Source organism: Acinonyx jubatus, chromosome F2 (genome assembly GCF_027475565.1).
Source record: "Acinonyx jubatus isolate Ajub_Pintada_27869175 chromosome F2, VMU_Ajub_asm_v1.0, whole genome shotgun sequence".
Lineage (NCBI taxonomy): Eukaryota > Metazoa > Chordata > Mammalia > Carnivora > Felidae > Acinonyx > Acinonyx jubatus.
Window position 1 is genome coordinate 54,631,869 of NC_069394.1, and position 23,123 is coordinate 54,654,991.

General features: G+C 38.2%; 1 long non-coding RNA gene and 1 pseudogene across 20 annotated transcripts in view; both read right to left on the minus strand.

Annotated features, from left to right (window-relative positions):
• Window positions 1–23,123, minus strand: part of LOC128312880 (uncharacterized) — a 430,418-nt gene that overhangs the window by 4,963 nt on the left and 402,332 nt on the right. The window lies entirely within an intron of this gene.
• On the minus strand, window positions 2,953–3,134 carry LOC113600704 (uncharacterized; annotated as a pseudogene).

The window sequence follows — 23,123 nt, forward strand, 5'->3', positions numbered from 1 at the left end:
TGAGGTCCAGAGAATTTCAGCGTGCTCCTGAAGATCATGAGTATCGGTGGTGGCACTGGTGAATGGCAAAGCTGGAACATTAATTAAGATGATCATCTCCTACTATCATTGGGCATGCACTTTTCCTTTTCTCTATATTCATAGCTACTGCATCAAAGACACTTTGCTATGAATATCTCTTCTAACCTCAGGAAAACGGTGAGTGGTTGAGGGATATCGGTTAAACAATTGAAGTCAGGGCTTTGCCCTAGGAACTGTACAATCACTAATTTAAGTAATACAGTTCTGTCCACTCAGAGCTAATAATCAGAGCTAATGACCGGGGAGTAAACTTTGCATTTAGACCATGATACACTACACAAAACTTCTCAAACAAAGACAGTCAAATAAAACACTGAGTATCCTTGTTTTATAAATGACAATGCTGCATTAGGAACGCTCATGAGTGTGGGTAACACGCCCCAAGAAGCATTGGGGGTGGAATAATAGGATTCCTAATTACATTACTTTCAAGTTTCTAAAAGGTAAAAACATTAATGCTTCTGTAATAAGGACTGAAGGTATAAAGAAAATGTTTAAAAGGAAATGTTAATGGAAATAAAAACAGGTGGTATGTAAATTCCTAACAATAATCTCTAATTTGATGTATAATTTTCTGGTGAACAGGAAAACACAACAGTTAGCAGAGAACATGCTGCACTTGGTAGCTTAACTGCATTTGGCTCCATTAGCCATTAAAAGAAAATATTTGCTTCTATTTTACCCTTACTTTTAACAAAGCCTTTTTTTTTTTTTTTTTTTTTTTTTTTGCTATGCTTTGAATTAGTCTTAATAGGACATCTATTTCACACTGGATAACTCCAAACTGCTTATTTAGGTGTTTCTATGGTTCAGTAACTAAGCATGGATGAATATGTAATTAGCTCTTAAACTCTACCCTAATAGGCAATATACATCGCTGTTCTATAGAACTTCATTTAACATGTCCCTAAGCATTTTTAGAATGTTAAATAGACAGTATTACCTGGTATTTGCTTCAATGCAGTGAATTTATTCCCCAGTAGACACATAATCTATACAAAAGTTTGAGAAGAACTATTCAGTGTAGTGATACAAATATAAAATCTGTCACAGGGACTAGAATACACAGAACATTTAGGAAATTGAGAGGAAGTAGCTATGTCCCTGGACAGTCCTTACAGAATTCAATTTCATTTGAAGGCACAAACTAAAGTACCAAAATATAGAATGTCGATTGTTTTAGAAGTAAAATAACAGACATTTAAGTAGGTGTTGGGCAACATGACTGGAGGAAGATGAACAACCGAAATTCAGTTAGAAAATGTTTTATGGTTTATCAAAAAATCTATCTGGAAATGACAAGAATGTCCCTGAAATTGTTACAACAAGGAACATTCTTTTTCCTCCTCCTAAAAGTTGCCTTATGAGCTATGAGATGCTAAGAAAGCTTTCTGCAACATGTTATGATTACAAGAAAGATCAAGGGCAGGAGGGAGATATAAAAATAAAGTTGTTTTCTGAAATAGTAAGAAAATAACAAGAATGCTAAAAATTTTCCACTGAGTCCTCAATTGAATTTAGAAATAAAACAATGACTTTATGATTCTATTAATAAATATTTTATTGGGTTCAGGGAGAATTTTTCATGATTATTGCATACAGATCAGTAATTCCTGTAAACCTGTAGACTCTGCTTTTGGCGTCTTTGAATAAGGTAAGTGGATTCAACAGCATTTTAAAAAATATCTCTGCTGGGGCGCCTGGGTGGCACAGTCGGTTAAGCGTCCAACTTCAGCCAGGTCACGATCTCGCGGTCTGTGAGTTCGAGCCCCGCGTCGGGCTCTGGGCTGATGGCTCAGAGCCTGGAGCCTGTTTCCGATTCTGTGTCTCCCTCTCTCTCTGCCCCTCCCCCGTTCATGCTCTGTCTCTCTCTGTCCCAAAAATAAATAAACGTTGAAAAAAAAAATTAAAAAAAAAAATCTCTGCTTAGCCCTAGTTAATAGACTCAGGAATTACATAGAAAGTCAGTTGTCAATGAAAGATTACTTCAAAATGCATTCAGTTGGACATGTAAGTGAAAGAACTTAGAATAAATTTTTTAAAATTTCTGTTTGACTCCAGGCATATTCCAAGTTAACTTATCTGTGTATAAAAGTCTGTTTTCATTTTATGTATATATAAAAATATATTTCTTTCTAATTCTGAGGAAAACCTTCAGTCACCTTATGTTTTTAGAATTTTACTTTGTGATTGTTTGGTTGACTACGTATCACCTGTTTTCTTGATTATTAAAGTGAAGCATGCTCTTGGCATGAAATGGGAAAAAATGAAAATGCGTATGCTGACTTCCTGTCTCACTCCTTGCTGGGGGTAGGTCCAAGAGTTTTGAGTGAAGGCAGAGGGGGTTGGAGGGATTTAATAACAAGAATTATTGGAGATGGCAAAGGCATAAAAGTTAATGAATATAAATAAAAATAATGAAGTTGGAATATTCAGAAGAAACTCCAAAGTTTTCTAGACTTTATTGAGAAATAAAACAAGGAAAGAAGGATAAAATATTCAGTGGCATCTTCACTCCAGAAGTAATTTCCAACTACAGTGGAACTGTGCATGCTCCAGTCTATTTCTCTCTCTGCTAATGACATATCAATTAATCTTCACAAAATGCAGCCAGTAATTAGAGGTGGAGCCACAACAGTCTAATCAGCTGCACCATAAAGGGATGCTCAGGAAAATACCTCTGGATACTGGTAACATATCGCTTCTCCTCTAAACTCTAAAATACAGCATTGTCTTGACTTCAGCAACAATATGAAGAAGAACCACGGTCAGGGTCAGAAGAACTGCCTTATATAGTTGGTATGGATGTTGAACATTCTTGGCACTTTCCATGAAGATCGCTTCTGTGCCTTTAATGACCTATGAGGTCTGCATCTTTTAGAGCAGAGGTTCCGCAGGGTAAATGAGCAGAAAAATCAATCAACAACTCCTCACTGGGAAGCAACATAAGCAACATTGTTAATGGGTATTATGTTTTGGTTCTTTTTTTCTATTAGCAATAATCACGCCTCAGATAAACCTCATTGGCTATGATTCTGCCACTGCACAAAGCTTGGTTCTTCTTTTCTGTGCAATGTAAAAATTATGTCGCTGAGATTATACTGTATCGTGTAATTCTGTTTATTACTTTTCTGCATATATATGCATACATATATATTTATGCATGTATATATTTTTCATATCATTAATCATTCTTCACAAAAATGATTTTAATGGTTGCATTTTGCTTGCTAAGATTTTTTTCAGGTTAATGCATTTTTTAAATTTCTAAATATTCTATTTCTTTGTGTCATCTTCAACTTCTTTCATAAGTGTTTTATAATTTTCAGAGTACAAATCTTTTACCTCTTTGGTTAGGTTTATTCCTTGGTATCTTATGGGTTTTGGTGCAATTGTAAGTGGGATCAATTCTTTGATATATTTTTATGCTGCTTCACTATTGGTGTACAGAAATGCGACAGATTTCCGTATTGATTTTGTATTCTGCAACTTTACTGAATTTGTGTATCAATTCTAGCAATTTTTTGGTGGAGTCTTTTGGGTTTTCTATATAAAGTATCATGTCATCTGCAAATAGTGAAAGTTTGACTTCTTCCTTGTCAATTTGGATGTGTTTTATGTCTTTTTGTTGTCTGATTGCCGAATTCCATACTGTCAATATTCTTAGCTTCCCTAACTATTGTCCTCTTAGTAGCAATGAAGACCATTTCCTTGTTCTATTATTACAACAATGTGGCAGTGAAAACTCTTACATGTTTTTATATATGTCTTCTATATTCTTCTACATATATGTCTATCTGTCCACGATAGGTATTTCAACATATGATTATCGGGGTAAAGAGTGCACTTTTCTGGGGTAGGTACTGCCTGGTTCATGATCAAGAAGTCATTCCAAAAAGAAATGTCTGCTTCCTTTATCCTCATTGTCTTTCTCTGCCAAGTTTCTCTTTTACCAACATACATCCTTCTCTCAAAATCCCTCAGTTTGGTATCTCTTCCTGCTTCCTTGGAAACTCCATTCCTCTCCACATGAATTAAAGATTCATCCTCTTGGTCCATTTCAGTACCGTGGACACTACAGGGGCACCGTAAGAGGAGCACCTCAAGAAGGTCTCCTCAGTGGGCGCTTGGGTGTCTCAGACAGTCAAGCGTCCAACTCTTGATTTCAGCTCAGGTCATAATCTTGCAGTTTGTAGGATTGAGCCCTACCTTGGGTTCTTCACTGATGGCTTGGAGCCTGCTGGGGGTTTTCTCTCTCTGCTCACCCCTGGTCACTCACTCACATTCTCTTTCTCTTTTTCAAAATAAATATATAAATTAAAAAAAAAAAGGTCTCTTAGGCTTGATCGCTAGCTCTGCACAATGCTGTGGGCTTTCTAGAAGATCTGAAGGTTTGGTTCTAGCTCAAACTGGAATTCCTTTCAAAATAGCCATGGCTAACTTTCTTACCAAATCTCCAGGATGTTGGTATATTTCACCAAGACTGTATCATGTTTGCTCAAAAATGGTACACTCTGCATTTGTATTAGGGAGGGAAGATTCTATCAGTATGACCTTGTCTTTGATCCTTTTAGAAAAATAAATCCCATCATAATTATACTAAACCCAATCTCAGTTTGTAACACAGGAGAAACTACACTGGGTAAGCATGATGCTACCCTGTAGGAACTACACCAACTCTGATGGTATTCTTTTGCTCCGAATGTGAAGGGGCTTGGCAGATTGCATATTAATCACACCATATATGCACATTCACACTTAACTCTCACAAGATGCCAAGTGGTTGCTATCATTGTTCCCTTCTAGTAGATAAGGGTATGTACTCAATCTTAAGTGGTTACATAATTTAAGATCACAAAAGTAATTCAAAACAGCAGGATTTTGTCTAACTTTTGAGGACCATGACATTAGTCCCTAGGCAATCACCACCACCACCAGCACCATCATCATCAGTATCATCATATAACATTTAAATAGTTTTCACTATGTGTTAGTCTCAGTCTAAATCCTTCACCAAATTGGTGACCCAATGGAATAGGCGATCTTATTACCGTCTTTTGACACAACTCTTTGAGGTAGACAGTATAATTGTTACCCTTTTATGCGTGAAAAAAACTGGAAACAGAGAGGTCATAAAATTGGACAAATGTCGTACAGCTCAAATATCATAGAGCCAGCTTGACTAACCTTTGCCTTTACTAATTTGGAGTTTATGATCTAGATGTGACCATCACAGATAACAATGAAGAGAAAACAGTTCCTTGTGATACAGTATACCAATACTGAAAAATTCTTTAAATAAGCATTGTTTTACCTGACTTATGAGGTTGCTGTAAAATTTTATAATAATGTTTGCAATTTTTTTCATCATAAAAATAGTACATGTTCATTAGCAAATCATATGTTTCCTAACAAAGTAGGGAATAAACTCGCTTCTATTATCATACCAGGACCTCTTGTTTAGCATGCTGCTGTATTTTCCAGGTTTTAAAAATACAAATATATAAACAAAATTGGGGTCATTACTAATTTTTCCATTTTGAGTCCTTATATCTCAACAGTATGCTTTCTATGCTATTTGAATATTTACTTATTTATTTACTTTTATTTTTTTTGTTTTTTTTTTAATTAAAAAATATTTTGAGAGAGACAGAGAGAGGGAGACAGAGTGAGAGCTGAGAAGGAGCAGAGAGAGAGGGAGAGAGAGAATCCTAAGCTCCACACTGTCAGCACAGAGCCCCATGCGGGGCTTGATCCCACGAACCATGAGATCAGCACTTGAGCTGAAATCAAGAGTCAGACACTTAGCCAACTGAGCTACCCAAGTACCCCTATTTACTTTTATTTTTGAAAGAGAGAGTGTGAGTGTGGTAGAGGGGCAGAGAGAGATAAAAGGGGAATCTTAAGCAGGCTTCACCCTCAGTGCAGAGCCCAGTGCAGGGCTTGATCCCACGACTCTGGGATCATGACCTGAGCAGAAATCAAGAGTTGAAGCTCAACCTACTGAGCCACGCAGGTGTCCCTATATTATTTGAATACTTATAAAGTTAGTTCTAGGAACCGTGGCTCTGGGAAGTGAGGGGACTTCCCTCTAGTTATATGTGTCAATATCAAGGGAAAACACATGGCTTCTTATACTGATTTTCTCCCAGTTTGGGACATATATTTACGTGGGTATTTTTTCCTCTCAAGTCGTGGATTCTAACTGCCATTTAGTACTTGCACATAATTTTGTCTAGTGCTTTCTTCGTGTCAATTCTTGAGCATCCACTGAAAAATTACCAGGGTTCCCTGAGGGTATTTTGTTCTGCATCATCTCTGCTGGTGATCATTAACCAAAATGTGTGAATTGGTTTCAAAAGCACCATTTTTAAAAGCTTTTTTTCAGGGTCGCCTGGGTGGCTCGGTCAGTTAAGCGTCTGACTTCGGCTCGGGTCATGATCTCGTGGTCCGTGAGTTCAAGCCCCGCGTCGGGCTCTGTGCTGACAGCTCAGAGCCTGGAGCCTGTTTCAGATTCTGTGTCTCCCTCTCTCTCTGCCCCTCCCCTGTTCATGCTCTGTCTCTCTCTGTCTCAAAAATAAATAAATGTTAAAAAGAAAAAAAAAGCTTTTTTCGGTCTATTGAGCTCACAGGGAGTTAATCAAAGCAACTCCAGCCAGAGCTGGTGATTACCATTTGTCCTGCCACAACCCTTGCTTTGGCCCTAAAGTGGACCACATCCTTATCATCCTTGGCTAGTAAATGTAAACCAAATGATGTGTTTCACCACCTGAAATGAACTGAATCTTAATCAGAAAGTGAAGTGATAGGATCACCATATTTTTTCCTGAACTGAAATAAAATTCACATGTAACCTATAAGCTTTCTATCTACATTTTACTTCAGAAACTCTCTATGAATCCTGTATAAAACGTATTAATATTCTATGTGTTTTACTAATAGATGCTAACACTTTTAGAGTGCTTATAATATACTCAAAATGCCCTAAACACTGCGCATGTGTTATTTTATGTAAGCTCATAACACATTCATGAGATGTTATGGGCTGAGTGTGTTCCTCCAAAATTCATGTGTCGAAGCCCTAACCCCCAATTTGATGGTATCCCAATTTGATGGGACTTTAGGTGGTATTAGGTTTAGATGAGATGATGAGGGGGCAGTCCTCATGGTAGGGTTAGTGCCCTTAGATAAAGAGGTCAGAAAGATTGCTTCCAATCTTCTGTCTGTCTCTGCCATTTAAAGCCACAGCCAGAAGATGACTGTAAGCCAGAGAGAGAACCCTCACCTTGAATATGACCATGCTGACAGTCTGATCTTGGATTTCCCAGCCTTGAGACTGTTTGAAATTAATCTTTCTTATTTAAGGCACTCAGTCTGTGGTTATTTTGTTATAGTGCACCAAGCAGACTAAGACATAAGTATGTATTGTATGATTACAGATGAAACAGAAGCTTGGGGAGGTAAAGTAACTCACAAAGTCATTTTTCTAGAAAGCTGGAATAAACCATGACCACTAAATCTAGTGTCCAACACCTAATCACCATGCGATATTGCCTCCTCCCTCCCAGAGAGCCAAGCATGGAAAGAAAACCAGCCTTTCTGTGAAATATTGACAGAAATTCACAGAATTTCTTGATGTTGTTAATACACGCAAGCCAACCTAGTCCTGGAATTCAGGCGACCCATTTTATTGATGTTGTACTGAGCCCAGCATCACAAATGATCACAATAACTTCCAGGATGGTAATAGTTAACAGGTTTTATCCATATTACCCATTTTACTACAATTTATTCTTTTGATAATTATCATATTTCATTTTAAAGTAATGCTTTTTTTTCATAGAAACCAAATGAATGACTTCAGCCTTTCATTCACTCAGTGCCAAATACACTAGGATGGAAGTAACGGATTTTTGTCTCTAGATACTCATTCTTTCTCATTCATTTATTATACACACTCTTATTTAGTGCCTCCATGTCAGGCACTCTTCAAAGCATTGGGAAACAATGATGAGCAAAACAGATAAAGGTACCTGTGTTCACAGAATGTATATTCTGGTGAGGAAAGGGAGACTGATAATAAACAAATAATCAAGTAAATCAATACTTAAGATAATTTCTTGCAGTAGGAACTGTTATGGAAAAAGTAAAACAGAGACAAATGAATGAGGGGCTTCAGTCAGAGAACATTTCTTAGGGATGCCAACCCTTGCACTGATGCTTGAATTATGAGTGAGAAATTATAAGGAAAAGCATTCTAGGCAAAAAGAACAGAGAATGCAAAGTCTTAGAGTCAGAATGAACTTCCATATTCCAGGGAATAAGGGGAGATTTGTTTTTAGAGCCAATGTCCCATTTTCTTTAGGATCAATTTGATTTATTTCAGACCCTAGACATAAACCAGTTTGCATGGCTGGATTAAATAACCTAGTGAACTCTGACCCACGTTGCTTAGGCATTAAGGTTGTCAAGTACCCATTTGGGTTTTGTTTATGTCTTCCTTCCTGTTGAATGTTGTCCTATTTGAAATCTTTCCAGCATTTACTCTAAAAAGGAAGCATAGGTCATTTAAATGAGAGAGCAAGCAGACAGGAGATGCTGTAAATCAGAGCATTACTGGTCATGATTGGATTTTGAACATATTCCAAGAATACTTTTTGCATTCCTCTACAACCTCTTTTGATCTGATTGATTTATGCTAGAAATTATGATCTCATGTTACAGTCTTCTCTTGGTTTGCTGCTGGGATACTGGTGCTTTACAATGGCGGTGATAATGAACATAGTGAAATCATTAAATTCCTACAGCCATTAGCAGAAGAATTTGGGGTGGGGGACTTAATTTTTCTATGCAAGAAGTTCCATTTGAGTCACTAATTCGAGTAATGGAAACCCACATGCCACTAATGACTCAGACCACTTCACTAGGGCGTGCCTTAGTATACATGTTGGGCAAGGCCATCAAGGCAGATGACAACACATTTGTTGAAGAGAAGAAAAATTTACAGTTAAGGGTCTTAAGATAAAAAGCATGTGTGTGGAAGAAATATCTCTTTCCTTTACCAGAAATTCCCTTCTTTATCAATATTTTGTCTAATTAATAGCCTAAAAATATAAACAGAATCATATAAGCTGGTTTCAAAGTCTAATTTCAGAAATAAGAAAGAAAATATACAGGGAAAGCGATATATATCGTTATATTACTATGTATCATGATGCCAAAATAATAATTCTCTGACGACAAAGGTGAGTCTTAACTTAGTAGGATCATCAGATGACCAGACCATGAGAAAACCTTGAAAATTGTGTCATTTTTTAAAGGAAAATTATTTGTCAAATAATTTTGAATATTTAATGATATATTGAGAGGTATTTATTTTCAAAAGGTTGTAGGCCATGTTAGCTATTGTGATTTGCTTTTTTTCTATTCCAAAAGAAGTCCTATAGTCACCTGTTATTAGCTAATATCACAGGAATGTTAATGAGAACACCTTATTTAGGGGAGACAAATATGTTTCCTCAGAGGCTTTGAAAAAAAAGCTTAATGCTACATTTACCCATTAAATTAAATTCTGCCACATAGGCAGTTTTTAATAAAGGTTTTAATTTTGTTTCCCAGTAAATCTAGCTCTGCACAGACATTTACCATTTAAAAATGAACTTGCAAGTAGCTGCTGCAGTGTATCTGTCAGAGGCAGAAGAGGTGTCTAATCATAAAAGTCTGCAGTGATAAATAAAGAACAATTATCTCATGGCATTTGGTGATTTGGAAACCTATAGATTTAGACATAAATGGGGACTCACATGTCTCTCTCATGCTTATCTTTATGGGAGGACAGGGCATAGCAAGTGGGGATTTATGGTCCTCAGATAAGCATGAAGACAGTTCTACAGACTCTATTCTTCTTGCCCTGTTGGCACATATTCTCAACGTGCCCTGTTGGTGCATATTCTCAGGATACCACCTGAAATGCCTGGAATTCCAACATAATTCATTTCACAGGTGTTTGTTGGCATTTCAGAAAGCCAGGACCACTCATCACATTGCCTTACTGAAGAACCAGGATGGGCTGATCTTCACAAACATCAGAACCATCATTTTTTTAAAACAGAATTTATGTGAAACATAAAAGCAATGGTGCTTATACTAGAGTTGCTGATAACGATATACTTAGAATCTTGATTGGAAGGAAAACATGGAAGATCTTCCTTTATGTGGTAAATTTGAGAAAAAAAAATCATTCTGTTCAATAATTACCCAGAAGCCAGTAATACCTAGAATGAAAAAGAATCTATTTTTTGCTCTTTCCAAGTATGATTAATATTCAAAAAATGTCAACTATACATGCATATAATCAGATAAGACAAATACTGAGAGAATTACATTGGAAATTATTTTGTATTATCTGAAAGACGAGAAAAATTTTAAATTCTAAGCATAACCAGAACAATTATTTGATAGTTATATGTAAATCTATTAATGAATTATGTAAATATGAGATAATATATTACTGAATCTTAGCAAGTCATTTTTATTCAGAACACTTTTGAAGCTTTTGTACATAGTAAAGTGTGTGGAGAATATTTCAGCTTAGTTAATAGCTATCTTTAAAAAAGACATATTAAACATTTTTTAAGTCATAGGCTGGGAAATGTTTGCAAAGTGAATTCAAATAATTAGAATTACTTAAATCCATCTAGGATTTTTAAATCATTTAGAAGTTTACTAAATAATTATAAGGATAAGAAAATGGGAATCAAAAATCAGAATCTGGTTGAGTGTGATTTTTAAACCTGGCTAAATAAGAAAGATGATTTATTAGAAGCTTAATTTATACTTTGGATGCCTAAAAAGGGAATATTTTAGATTTGTTAAGTCAAGATTTGTTCTAGATACACCAAGTTCACAATGCCTGCAATTCCAGAAACACTGATGGCTTGTATCATCACTTAGACTTCTCAGACAAAGCATTGCAAGAAATAGAAATGAGCAAAACAGCATTACATCAAATTTTGTTGCTTTACTGAACTGACTGCATAAGGGACCCTCGTTACATACTATTGAAAATATTTTTAGTCAAAACTGTGATTGTAAGTATTATTTATTGCTTTTGCAGGTTGAAATTTAACGTATCTATTCATTCATTCAGTAATTCAATGAGTAGAATGCCCACCAAGTATCACACCCATTCAAGGCACTGGCCATTTAGAAGTGAACAAAAAAGGAAGAAACAGTCCCTACTGTGAATAAAATTATCAATTAAGTACAAAATCATAAATATAAAAATAGATGTGTCACACTGGCTAAAATCAATTTTTTAAATAAACATCAGCTGTGCTAATGGCCAAAAGTCTTCAGGAAATGACATCTGCTCTGAGAGGGATAACATATCAGTATATTTTTAGGTGTAGCATAGCTGACCTGCAATATTTTGGGACTCTCACTTCTTAGGGAAAATAAATTCCTAAACTGAAAATCTGACTCAAAATATCTCACTTATATTTCACTTGAGTGAAAAAAAACTACACGTAGATGAACAGGTAGGTAAATTGATAAACAACAGAGAAAAAACAAACACAATGTTCTATATCCAGGTTCCTCTAATATTTTCCAGGAGCAGTTCAATTAGTCCATCGTTAATAATCAGGAAGGATATTTAAGTATGATACGTGCCAAACTAACATCACTTTTGGCACAACTGCTTTGGCAACCACGTAGATGAAGTAAATAACTCTACCCAGCAAGTTAAATCACTTAGTTATACAGAGGTTCACTTCAAAGCTAGTGATCCTCATGGTTTCTAAGGATGCATTCATATGCACACCTTATAGGAACTATAATACAGGTAGGTGTTTGATAACTCTTGTACTCAAAAGCTTCTGCTTCTTTAATATACTGACATGAAAACCTTGGAGTTTCTAACAAATACTTTGTGACCATTAAAGTAGATTCATTGCTACCTCTGAGCAAAGTACTATCCTAGGTTTTAGATGTCCCTGTGGGGCCACTTTTTATTCTGAGATAATATTGGTAGCAACAGCAATGGCCAATATTTATTATTTTGAGATAGCAATAATGCTAATGGTAATAACAGTAATGATAGTAATAGTTGACTTACTCCATGCTAGGCACTGTGCTGAGTGCTTACATACATTATCTCACTTGATCATCTAAACAACTTAAAACTTCTAATAGTGGAAAGTGAAATGCAAGGAAGGAGTGTTATGAAGACAGTAAGTGGGTGATGTTCTGGATTTGGCTCAAATTTAACCAATTCCAAAGTCTGTATCTATAATTCCAGTTCGAAATAAAACCTCAACACTTTTAACTACACTTGGAAAATTTAAGGGTATACCAATCCTGTTTTACCATGACCTAGATAGTGTCGATATTTAGGTTCCTGCCAGCAATCTTTATTTTGAGGAGTTTTCCCTAGAGCTCCTCCCGAAGTTCAGCTGGATCAGTGGGTATTTATAAAGGATCACCTAAGAATAGTAGTCATGTAATTTTAGGATTATTCAAGCTTCATTTCAGCATGCAGTGAGAAATATAGAAAGCTACATGATTTGGCTATTAAGTTGGCTTTACAGAACCAAAAATTCATCTTATCTCTTTTAACGTTAGCTACCAAGTTCCTTTTGAGGATTATAAACATGCATGAAATTATTTTAATCGAACAAGAAGAATAAATGAGGTAGATAAGATGAAGGAAAAAGATGATAGTAAAACTAAGAATACAATTATGCTGCAGCCAAACATACACGTAATCCTGCAATATGTCTGTGAAGTTGACTGAAAACTTCCTTTAAGGCCAGCGAAAGGAAGGTAATATAGTTGCTTATAAGATTTAGAGTCTACAAAAGATGAAAAACTAAGTAGTATTCGAGAAGACCACAGTGTTTTCAGATTCTGAATTACGAGAGAAATTTCTCTCCGGGGATCTAATAAAGACAAACCGTTCTTCGTAGCACCTGACACTAGATTATGAATTTGACGGAGTTGTTTCTTCCATTGCCCTGTATCACTGAGCCAACCCAGTGCCGTTTAAATGTGGATTTCTGTGGTAATCAATGGAATGCATCATATAAAAATTATTCCAGAAATAACATTTCTCCTGGACTGGCTTCGGATAAGGTTTGGATCGCAAGAGTTTGAGGTTGCAGTCTTTGGCAAGAATCTGTAATGCCGGCATTTTACAAACCGATTGAGAGAAATTTCGTTTGCTTTGATATAAGATAAAGATTTATTTTTTTAATGAAAAAAACAAAACATGATCCTAACCATGTTTATTTAAGATGTTTGTTTAAATAGATGGCTATCCCACCTTTTGGGGGAACTAGGTCAAGAGCAGTGAAGGAACAGAAAGGGCTATAGAAAGTGCGAGGAGGACCGAGCACTGGATGTGGTATGTAAGTCATGAACCACAGGCATCTACCCCCCAAACCAAGAGCACACTTTACAACCTGTATGTGAGCCAATTTGACAATCAATTATATTAAAGTGTGAGGAGGACCAGGACTGAAAACCTGGATGAATATCAGTAATAGGAGACTTTGGACAAGTTCATGTACTTCTGTGCACATGTTTCCTTCCTGAAAATTGGAGGTAGTGGTAATTATTTCATATGGTTCTCATGAAGAGCGAGGGGATATGGTAGGGATCGAAACATGTATACTAGTACAGTAGTCTTCTTCAGAGCATATTTTTTAAATTAGAATTCGTCCTTGTCACTCATACTTCACTACCATGCCTTTGGTGTTATTGTATCTGTTAAATCAAATCAAACTTAGATGTATGCTAACACAAATAAATAACCATTTATATACACATCCACGTCAATGCCATGCTTAAGGCTATGCACGTTGGAAAGCAGAGTCATTATCCAGTGGGCTTGATTAGCGGAAGCAGATGTGCTAACTCACGTGTGTGTGTAGATAGGCAGATAGAGATGATGAACTTATCCTAATACTCTTAGATAAGAGAAACAGGGGTGGGGGAAGTACCCGTATGTGTTTGGATGACTCCGGGTGCCTAGCTGCTAGTGGATCACGCCCTGGATGGAGCCTGGTCATACCCCTTGCCTCTCCGAGAAACTCTACAACTGGTACACCTGCACGTTAAATATGGGGCTAACACACTAGATGAGACTAGTGACTGAAGTGACTGAAGGAGATGCCTGGGTAGATGGTGCTGTCCTGGTTATGGACTGCTGCTTAACAAGGAGGGATAGATAGTTAAGGGCGATGCTCGGAACTGGCACCGCACGATTCCCACAGTACTCTCTACTGGTTACAAGTGAAGCTAGAAAGAGTTTGCAAAGAGGAGAATAGCCGCGCTGACGAAGCTGAGCACAAGAGAATTTGAATTGAAGATGGATTTCGGCATCAAAGGTGAAGGTTAAAAGGCAGTGTTCATTTTGAAATCCGTAATTTGCTGCTTCCGGCAGTCAGTCACCCTATTGACGAGCTTGTGCTCCAGGGCAAGTGACTAGAAAGATCTGTCACGCGTTGGCTGGTGGCCATCTCTGCTGAGTATACTGTGAAGGGAAAAAAAACACCTTCCTCCCACTGTGCCTAGTCATGGTGGGCTGACCTCTGATGAGTGAGCCCTGGAGCCAGCAGGACTGGAAGCCTGATTGGAAGCACGTCTGTGATAACGACAGAAGAAAAGAGCCAAATCGCTAAATCATGACAACCTTGTTTTCCTTTTCTATTGCTTCTGTAATAAATTATTATAAAGTTAGTGGTATGGACTGCACAAATTTATTATCGTACAGTTTTGTAGGTCAGAAATTAAAGTTCTCACTCGGTGAAAATCAAAGTGTGGGTAGGGTTGAACTTCCTTCTGGAGAAAAATCTATTTCCTTGTTTTTTGTAGCTTCTGGAAGCGCCTGCACATTTGGGCTCATGGCCTCCTTCCTCTGTATTTAAAGCCAGAGGGGCACCTGGGTGGCTCAGTCGGTTAAGCGGCCGTTAAGCGGTAACTTCGGCTCAGGTCATGATCTCACAGTTTGTGAGTTCAAGCCCCGCATTGGGCTCTGTGCTGACAGCTCAGAGCCCCAAGTCTGCTTCAGATTCTGTGTCTCCCTCTCTCTCGGTTCCTCCCCTGCCCATGTTCTGTCCTCTCTCTCTTTCTCTCTCTTCAATAAATAAACATTAAAAAAAATGTTAAACCCAGAAACATTGCATCTTTTGGATCCTTCTTCCTTTTTCACATCTCCATTTGACTCTGATCTCAGCTGGGAAAGACTCTCTGCTTTGAAGGACTCATATGATTAGGTTGGGTCCACGTTAATAATGTGCCCATCTCAAGGTCCTTAACCTTAACTACATTTATTAGGGTCCTCTTTTCTTTGTAAGGTAATCTCTTCATGGGTCCCAGAGATTAGGATTTAGACATTTTGGGGAACTCTTCTGCCTACCACAAACCCATCAGAAATGAAGAAACTTTATCTTAGATTCCTTTCCTCCTGTTCCTCCACTCCATCTCCCATTCTTGCCTGGATTTGGGGGGTGCTAAGTTCTACCCTTTCCAGTGGCCACAGCAGTAGCAAATTTTCTGTATGGCTAATGTGGTGGCCAGTGGTTGCTAGCAATGCCATTAAGGCAAATGTGAAGGGGAGCTCATACGTCCCTGGTGGCTTGAAAAGAGGACTAGAACTGATTGTCAGGGACGTGTGAGCACTCTGAAGAACTGGGAGCTAGTTGAAAAGAATCTGGGGCAGAAACTGCACTTTCTGGCATGAGCCTTTGGAGAGTCAGAAACAAAATAATTGGGGGGATTAGATACGAGCTAATTTTCTTTCCTTAAAAGCTGGTGAAAGCTGGGGCATACCAGTTAGAGTTGAATGAATACATATATTGTTTCTCACGGTCACTGCTGTTTGTGCTGCACTCAAAAGCCTGATTTGCTACTTATAATAATAAATACTGGAGTGACATGGAAACACACAAACACAGAGGTATAGAGAAAGCCATTTTTAAAATGAAACCTCTATAGATATGCAAGATTTAACTTCCTTGCTCATTCCCCAGGCAGGAGCCTGCAATAGTCTATTAATAGCATCCCCTGACATATCACACTCTGCAGATGTTCCCTCACTGCTGAATTTTTCCCACACCCAAACCTGTTATCAATTATCTATATTTTCATTTGGGGAGGCCAGAGCCAGGAGGAGCATTAACTCTGGTGCTGTCATAGCATTTCTTCTTAGCATTAGCAAGGTGGCAGTAACTTTGCATAAAATATTTTTTAAAATTCAATGAGCGGTTTCCTTATGAATTTATTAAAACTCCTTATCTATCATGAAACAAGGAGTACCGGTATTGTATAGCCATATATCTTGCACCTGTGAAGTCTGAAAATCAGGACGGAGGAAGTAGTAACACTGGGCCAAATCAAAGTGCAAGAGGGAGGAGGGCAAAGGGTATGAGGAAAAGAGAATGATGTGTGTGTTTTCCACACACAGGGAGAAAGCATTGATTAACAGTAGGTTCTCAGAGTGTGTGGGTGGCTCAGTCAGTTAAATATCTGACTCTTGGTTTTGGCTCAGGTCATGATCTCATGGTTCCTGAGTTCAAGCTCAGGGTTGGGCTCTATGCTGATGGTGCAGAACCTGCTTGGGATTCCCTCTCTCTGTGCCTCTCACCAGCACTCTCTCTCTGTCTTTGTCTCTGTCTCTCTCTCTCTGTCAAAACAATAAATAAATATAAACTTAAAGAAAAGTAGGTTCTCAACTCTCTAAGAGAGCTCATTTTCTAAAGTGTCTTGGGGAGCACTATTTTGGGCACCAGGAGAAACACAGCAACTTCACAGAAGTCTTACTGACATGAAAAGAAACAAAACAACCTAAAAGTATGGAATGATCTTCTTTTCTTTTAATTTTGGCAGGGATGTTGCTTGTACTGAATTGATATAACCTTTTTGGGCATAGACATATGTTAGAGAGAAAAGGAAAAGTCACGATTAAATACTTCATCTGTTCAATGAACCTTCCCTAAATGTGCATTAGATCCATATTTTAAGAGAAAATAATTCAATATATGTTTTGCATTTCAAATGTTATGCTTGACTTAAATGATAAAGCAGCCTGTATTCTCTTTTCTGGCTGAGCTTGAGTGTGACTCATGACTACCCATTTGCATCCAACAGCTAGAATTTTGGTCTCACTCATCTTTTGTAAAAGAATTCTTGGCAACAAAAGAGAAGGATACTGACTAATGAAAGCTCACGAATGTATTTCAACAGGTTGCTCTTTGGCATGAAAATAAATAGGCAAAGTTGAAAAACTTATGCTTATTTTATGGTGGGAGTTCACCCAGATCCCAGGAGGCTTTATCCTTCCATTTTAGTAGACCTGGAACAAAGAAAAGGTTGAAATTTCTTTGCCTTTGGCTGAGCTGCCTCTTCAAAGAGATGGGCCTCTGTGGACCTTAGGGACCCATTCATCAAACTTCGCAAAACATGGGGTATTAGTCATTGGGTCCTGATCCAGCTGCTCATTTTTTAAAAAATTTGTTAGTGCTGATGGTGCCCAACATGAGGCTAGAACTCACAACCCTAAGATCAAGAGTCACATGCTGTACCAATGCTTATTTTTATTTCATCTTCTGTTTTGTATTTTCCCCATGTTGGAACTCCTTGCTAAAGAAGACAGATCACTTTCAATCATGTGACGTCTTTCCAGAAGGAAGGTGGAAAGTTTAAGTTCATATCAGTACCTATGGGATTTTAATTCCTAGAGGTTGGCCATTTGACAAGAATAGACTAGGTATGTTAAACCTTGTGGCTTGCTCTAAAGAGGATAATTAAGGTTTGGAGTCAATAAATCAGAGTTTTAGTTTTGGCTCAGCTGTTTATTAATCTGTGTAACTTTGGACAATAAAAGAAAATGTGGTATACACATACAGCCTTTAAACAGAAGGAAATACTGCCATATTTCAACAACATGGATGGGCCTGGAGGACATTGGGCTAGGTGAAATAAGCCAGTCATAGGAGGACAAATGTTGCATGATTCCACTTATATGAAGTATCTAAAATAGTCAAACTCATAAGCAAAAAGAGAAATGGTGGTTGCCAGGGGGTGGGGGGAGGGGGAGAGGAGAAGCTGCTATTCAATGCATATACATTTTAGGTACCCAAGGTAAAAAAGTTCTAGAGACCTGCTCTATGGCATTGTCTCTATAGTTAACAATACTGTGTCATACACTTAAAAATGGAAGATGGTAGGTTTCACGTTAATGGTTCTTCTCAAAATGAAAAATTTAAAAAGACTAAATTTTATGTATTGTCTGCTCCATGCAGCTTCTCATAGGGTATCTTATTTCATCCTCATGACTACACTTTGAAGCATATTTTGGTATCATCCCTATACTATAGATGAAGAAAATGAGCTCACACAGGTTAAACCAATTGCTTAAATTCACACCATGACTGACAGAGACAGATCTCAGTGCGGGAGCGTTTCTTCCCGATAGGCTATCCTCATTCTGTCTCGTACATTATTTCCCCTGAGTCAGTTTCTACTGTTATATAAGTGAGGTTAACAATGCCTAACTTGCACAACTGAGAAAGTTAAAAATCATGTGTGTGGTACCTGGTACAGAGGTTGAATAAATTTAACCAATCACCGAAAAAATAGTTGTTGACTACCTCTGCGTACCACGCATGGTCCTAGGTGCTAAGGGACATACTGGCAAACAAACACAACACGGCATGGGATGTCATGGAGCTTCCTGGTTTGGTATTATCCCATTTTATTACCAGTGATCTCAATGGGGGTTGGGTGGGAATGGGGGTGGGATGGGGAATGTATTTGTTTGCTATGGCGGCCATAAAAAAAGTACCACAAACTAGATAGCTTAACCAGCAGAGATTTATCATCTCACAGTTCTGGAGGCTGTAAATCTGAGATCAAGGTGTCAGAAAAGTTGGTCCCTTCTGAGGGCTGTGGTGGAGAATCTGTTCCATGTTTCTCTATGCTAGCTTCTGGTGGTTTTCTAGCACTCTTCAGTATTCCTTTGCATGTAGAAGCATCATCCAATCTCTACCTTCATCTTAACATGGCATCTCCTCATATGTGTGTTGAAGTTCAAATTGCCCCCTTTTGTAAGGACCACTCACAATAGTGGATTAGGAGTCCATCTTTGTAGAGATTCTGTTTCCAAATACATTCACATTCTAAGGTGTTGGGAGTTAAGACTTCAACATATACATTTGTGGGGGGGGGGGGGTGGCAGGAACACAATTCAATCCATAACAGGGAGTTTCTCAACATAAATAAATTTTGATTTCCCTTACTATGGTACAAAAAATTGCAGCCAGGCCTTTGTCTAGCAGTTAGGACACAGGAATTTGTTCATAAAAGTGAGGACACTGTGGGTGTGCTACCCGTCTACAAGCTCCAGGAAGGCCACAACGGCCTCTGAAACACAGAACTAAGTAGGTTCACGATGTTCCCCAAACACAATCAGCTTTCTGTCACTCTCATTGGTTTCTCTGAGCTGTTTTGTTCTGAATGAGTCTCAAATGGTGAAGCTGCCCCCAGCAGTGAGTGCGGCGACGGCGGTGGTGGCAGTGGTAGTGACTTCTGATCCCTTGAAGGTCACCGAACACCAGAATCAACCACTGAGTGTGCACAGAGAAAGGAGGATAACGGATGGTCTGGAGTAAGCTGCGGAGTCACTTAACGTGTATTTGTTGACAGTTTCCAGAAAACAAAGTTTCCTAGCAGTAAAACTAAGAAACATATTGTGTTGTTTTTGTCCAAGGCCAAATACCATGAAAACAGCAGTCCTAGCCATTTGTCCATTTTGTCTGATACTTAGGAGAGGCATTAAGTGAGTTCCCAAAAGTGGCTTTAATATTTACAGACTGCCAGCTTTTCATGGATGTGCTCTTGTTTGCTCCCCGTATCAACCCTGTGAGGGAGAAAATGGAAGTTTCCAAAATTTGGTAAATCACTGGACATTGCTCCAAAATTTGTGGAGCTAGTATTTTTTGTTTATTTATTTATTTTGAGAGAGAGAGAGTGTGTGTGTGTGTGTGTGTGCGCATGTGTGAGTGGAGGAGGGGCAGAGAGAGAGGGAGAATCCCAAGCAGGCTCTGCATTGTCAGCGCAGAGCCCCACACAGGGCTTGATCTCGGGAACTGTGAGATCATGACCTGAGCAGAAACCAAGAAGAGTGGGCACTTAAGCGACTGAGCCACCCAGGCACCCCAGAGCTAGTATTTATATCCAGGTTTATCTGACTCCAGTTTCAAGGCGTTCCCACAATATCAAGCAGAAGCAACTGGGCATTCTGTATGACTGGGAACACTGATTTCAAATACTTTGTCTCCTTAGGCATTCCCAGGATTCCACATGTAGTATCTCAACAGGCAGCAAGGAGACGCTTACAGAAACCTAGGCACACATCACCTGGTGCTCTCCACCAAAAGTTGTTTTGGGGCCCCAAAACACTTTTACCATGATTGGGAAATTTGATACCAGAAAACGTCTCCAGGCTTCTCACCTTCATGGTGCTCGGTCAGTGCCTAAGAGGCAGGCCACCCCAGTCCTGTGTCCATCCTCCTTCCAGCCCATTACTCCTCTACCCTTCCTTTTCCAGCCCTTCCCTCCATTGTCTCTCTTGCTCTCTCTGGATATTATGTTTTGCCTTTAAAAAAAATTCCCCTAAATTCTTCACCTCTTCTAGTATCTTTCCTCGCTTCTCAGTCAAAGCAAAACATACTTATTTTCCTGAATAACAGATTTCATTTCCTATGCCTAAGTAAAGACCATACTTAGTGTGTGCAACTTCCAAGACCCACATCGTTGTCTCAAACCCTTATCCCTATGACCTCTTACAAAACACCTTCCTGCAATGATGCTCACTCCTTCCAGATTTGTTACCGTCCTCCTTTCTCCGTTGTCTACCTATAGACATTGGCCTCTAACTCATGGTTATCCCTGACCAGCACAAGGACAGCTTCCCTCCTGAGAGATTTCTCTATGCATAATGACAACCTAACATTGAACTTCCTTAACTCTATAAAACTTAACTTTTACTTCACGTTATTTCCTGACTAGTAAAGTTATACCTGAACTTTTATTATCATCTAAGCATTTCTCTATGTGTGCAATTTAAAATTCTTACATTCCACACACTGATCTCAACTTCTTATGCTTTCCAAACTCATGGAGATTTTTCCAACCTTTATGTCCCCTCCCCCACTTCACCCACCCGGTATATAATCTCCATTTTTAAACTCATTTAATGCCCTACTTAGACAGGCATGGTCCAGCACTTAAACACATTATCCTGAATCTCAACACTTTGATCCTTTTCTGCTCTGTAAATCTTCTGAAATCTTTTGTCCAATTACTTACTACTGTTTGAGAAGATTACAGAATCATATGAGTTTATGCCATTTCAGTTTGTGACTTCTCATTTAAGTTGGGTCCTTCACACCCGGTTAATCTTTTTATTGTCTCTAGGCAGCTTCTTTTCTCATTGTTAATCTCTTTTTGCCACTATTGCCTCCTTGAAACTCTCTCTGTCTCTCTCTCTGTCTCTCTTTTTACCATTGTTAATACCACGAGTTCCCACTGTTAATTTTTTATCCGTGATCATCCTTATTCATTCCTTAGGAAAATGAGTTCCTCACGGTTTAGTCCTAGTGCACTTCTTACCTAATTCTACAAAATCTTTCTGAATGATCTCAGTCCCTATCATCCATGCACAATAACTTCCAAATACATATTCTAATCTTAATCTGTCCTGAAATATTCTAGAACTTAATACAAAGTTGTCAATGGACAATTCTACTGGAAAGTTTCTTAGGTACCTAAAATTCATGCAAAACCTAAGTAAAACTCTTCCTTCTACATCTGTTCTTCTAGATTTTTTTTTCCAGTTAGAGAAACATGATTTATGTGGTCTAAAACCTAGAAATCATGTCTGACACTTCTTTCTCCATCCCCTCTCTCAAGTCCAAGTGTTTTTACTTAACAAATCTCTCTGATTTGTCTTTTCCTATCCATAACTATTGTCTCTACCCTAGCTCTGACTTTCAGCATCTCTTGCCCAGGTAGGAAAGATCAGTAATTATGAACAACAACCTTAGTGTTTAAAGGATCTGAGCTTTGAATTCTGGGCCCATTACTTTTTGGCTGTGTGATTGTGACCAAGTTAGTAAGTCTCATTTTATTTATTTGTAAAGTAGGGATAATAATATATATAATTTAAAGTTTATCTATTTATTTTGAGAGAGAGAGAGAGAGAGAGAGAGAGAGAGAGAGAGAGAATGGGCAGGGAAGGGGAAGAGAAAAAGAGAGAGAGATAAAGAGAGAGATCCCAAGCAGGCTTTGTGCTATAAGTGCAGAGCCTGATGCAGGGTAAAACTCACAAACCGTAGGATCATGACCTGAGCTGAAACCAAGAGTCAGACGCTGAATGGACTGAGCCACCCAGAAGCCTTGGGATAATAATATTAATAATGATGGTGATAATGATGATATCTATTTCATTCTCATTATATAACTTAAACCTAGGTCTTCCTGACACTTCATACTCTGTTTTGCCATCTGGTACTTGGAGTTTCTTCCAAAACATAGTACTACCACCCCAAACAGCACGAATTTGGATGACATGATCTGTGTCTACTGTGTCTAATGCTAATCTTGGTCTCACTCCAACATCTGCCAATTCATTCTTATTTTTACAGAAAGCAGTGGACTTATAGGGACGATCTTAAAAATATTAAAAGAAAAAATATTCTCTGAGAGTCTTGATGATATTCTTGGTACTGAACAGCAAATTACAAATACTTTGATTATAATGCCCAACATTTTTAGAGTGCTCAATATATGTTTCATATTGGGCATTTTATCTTTTTTTAAACATTTTTTAACATTTTATTTTATTTTGGGGAGGAAACAAAGAGAGACAGAGCATGAGCAAGGGAGGGGCAGAGAGAAAGGAAGACAGAGAATCCAAAGCAGGCTCCAGGCTCTGCGCCCAATGTGGGGCTCAACACCATGATCACAAGATCATGACC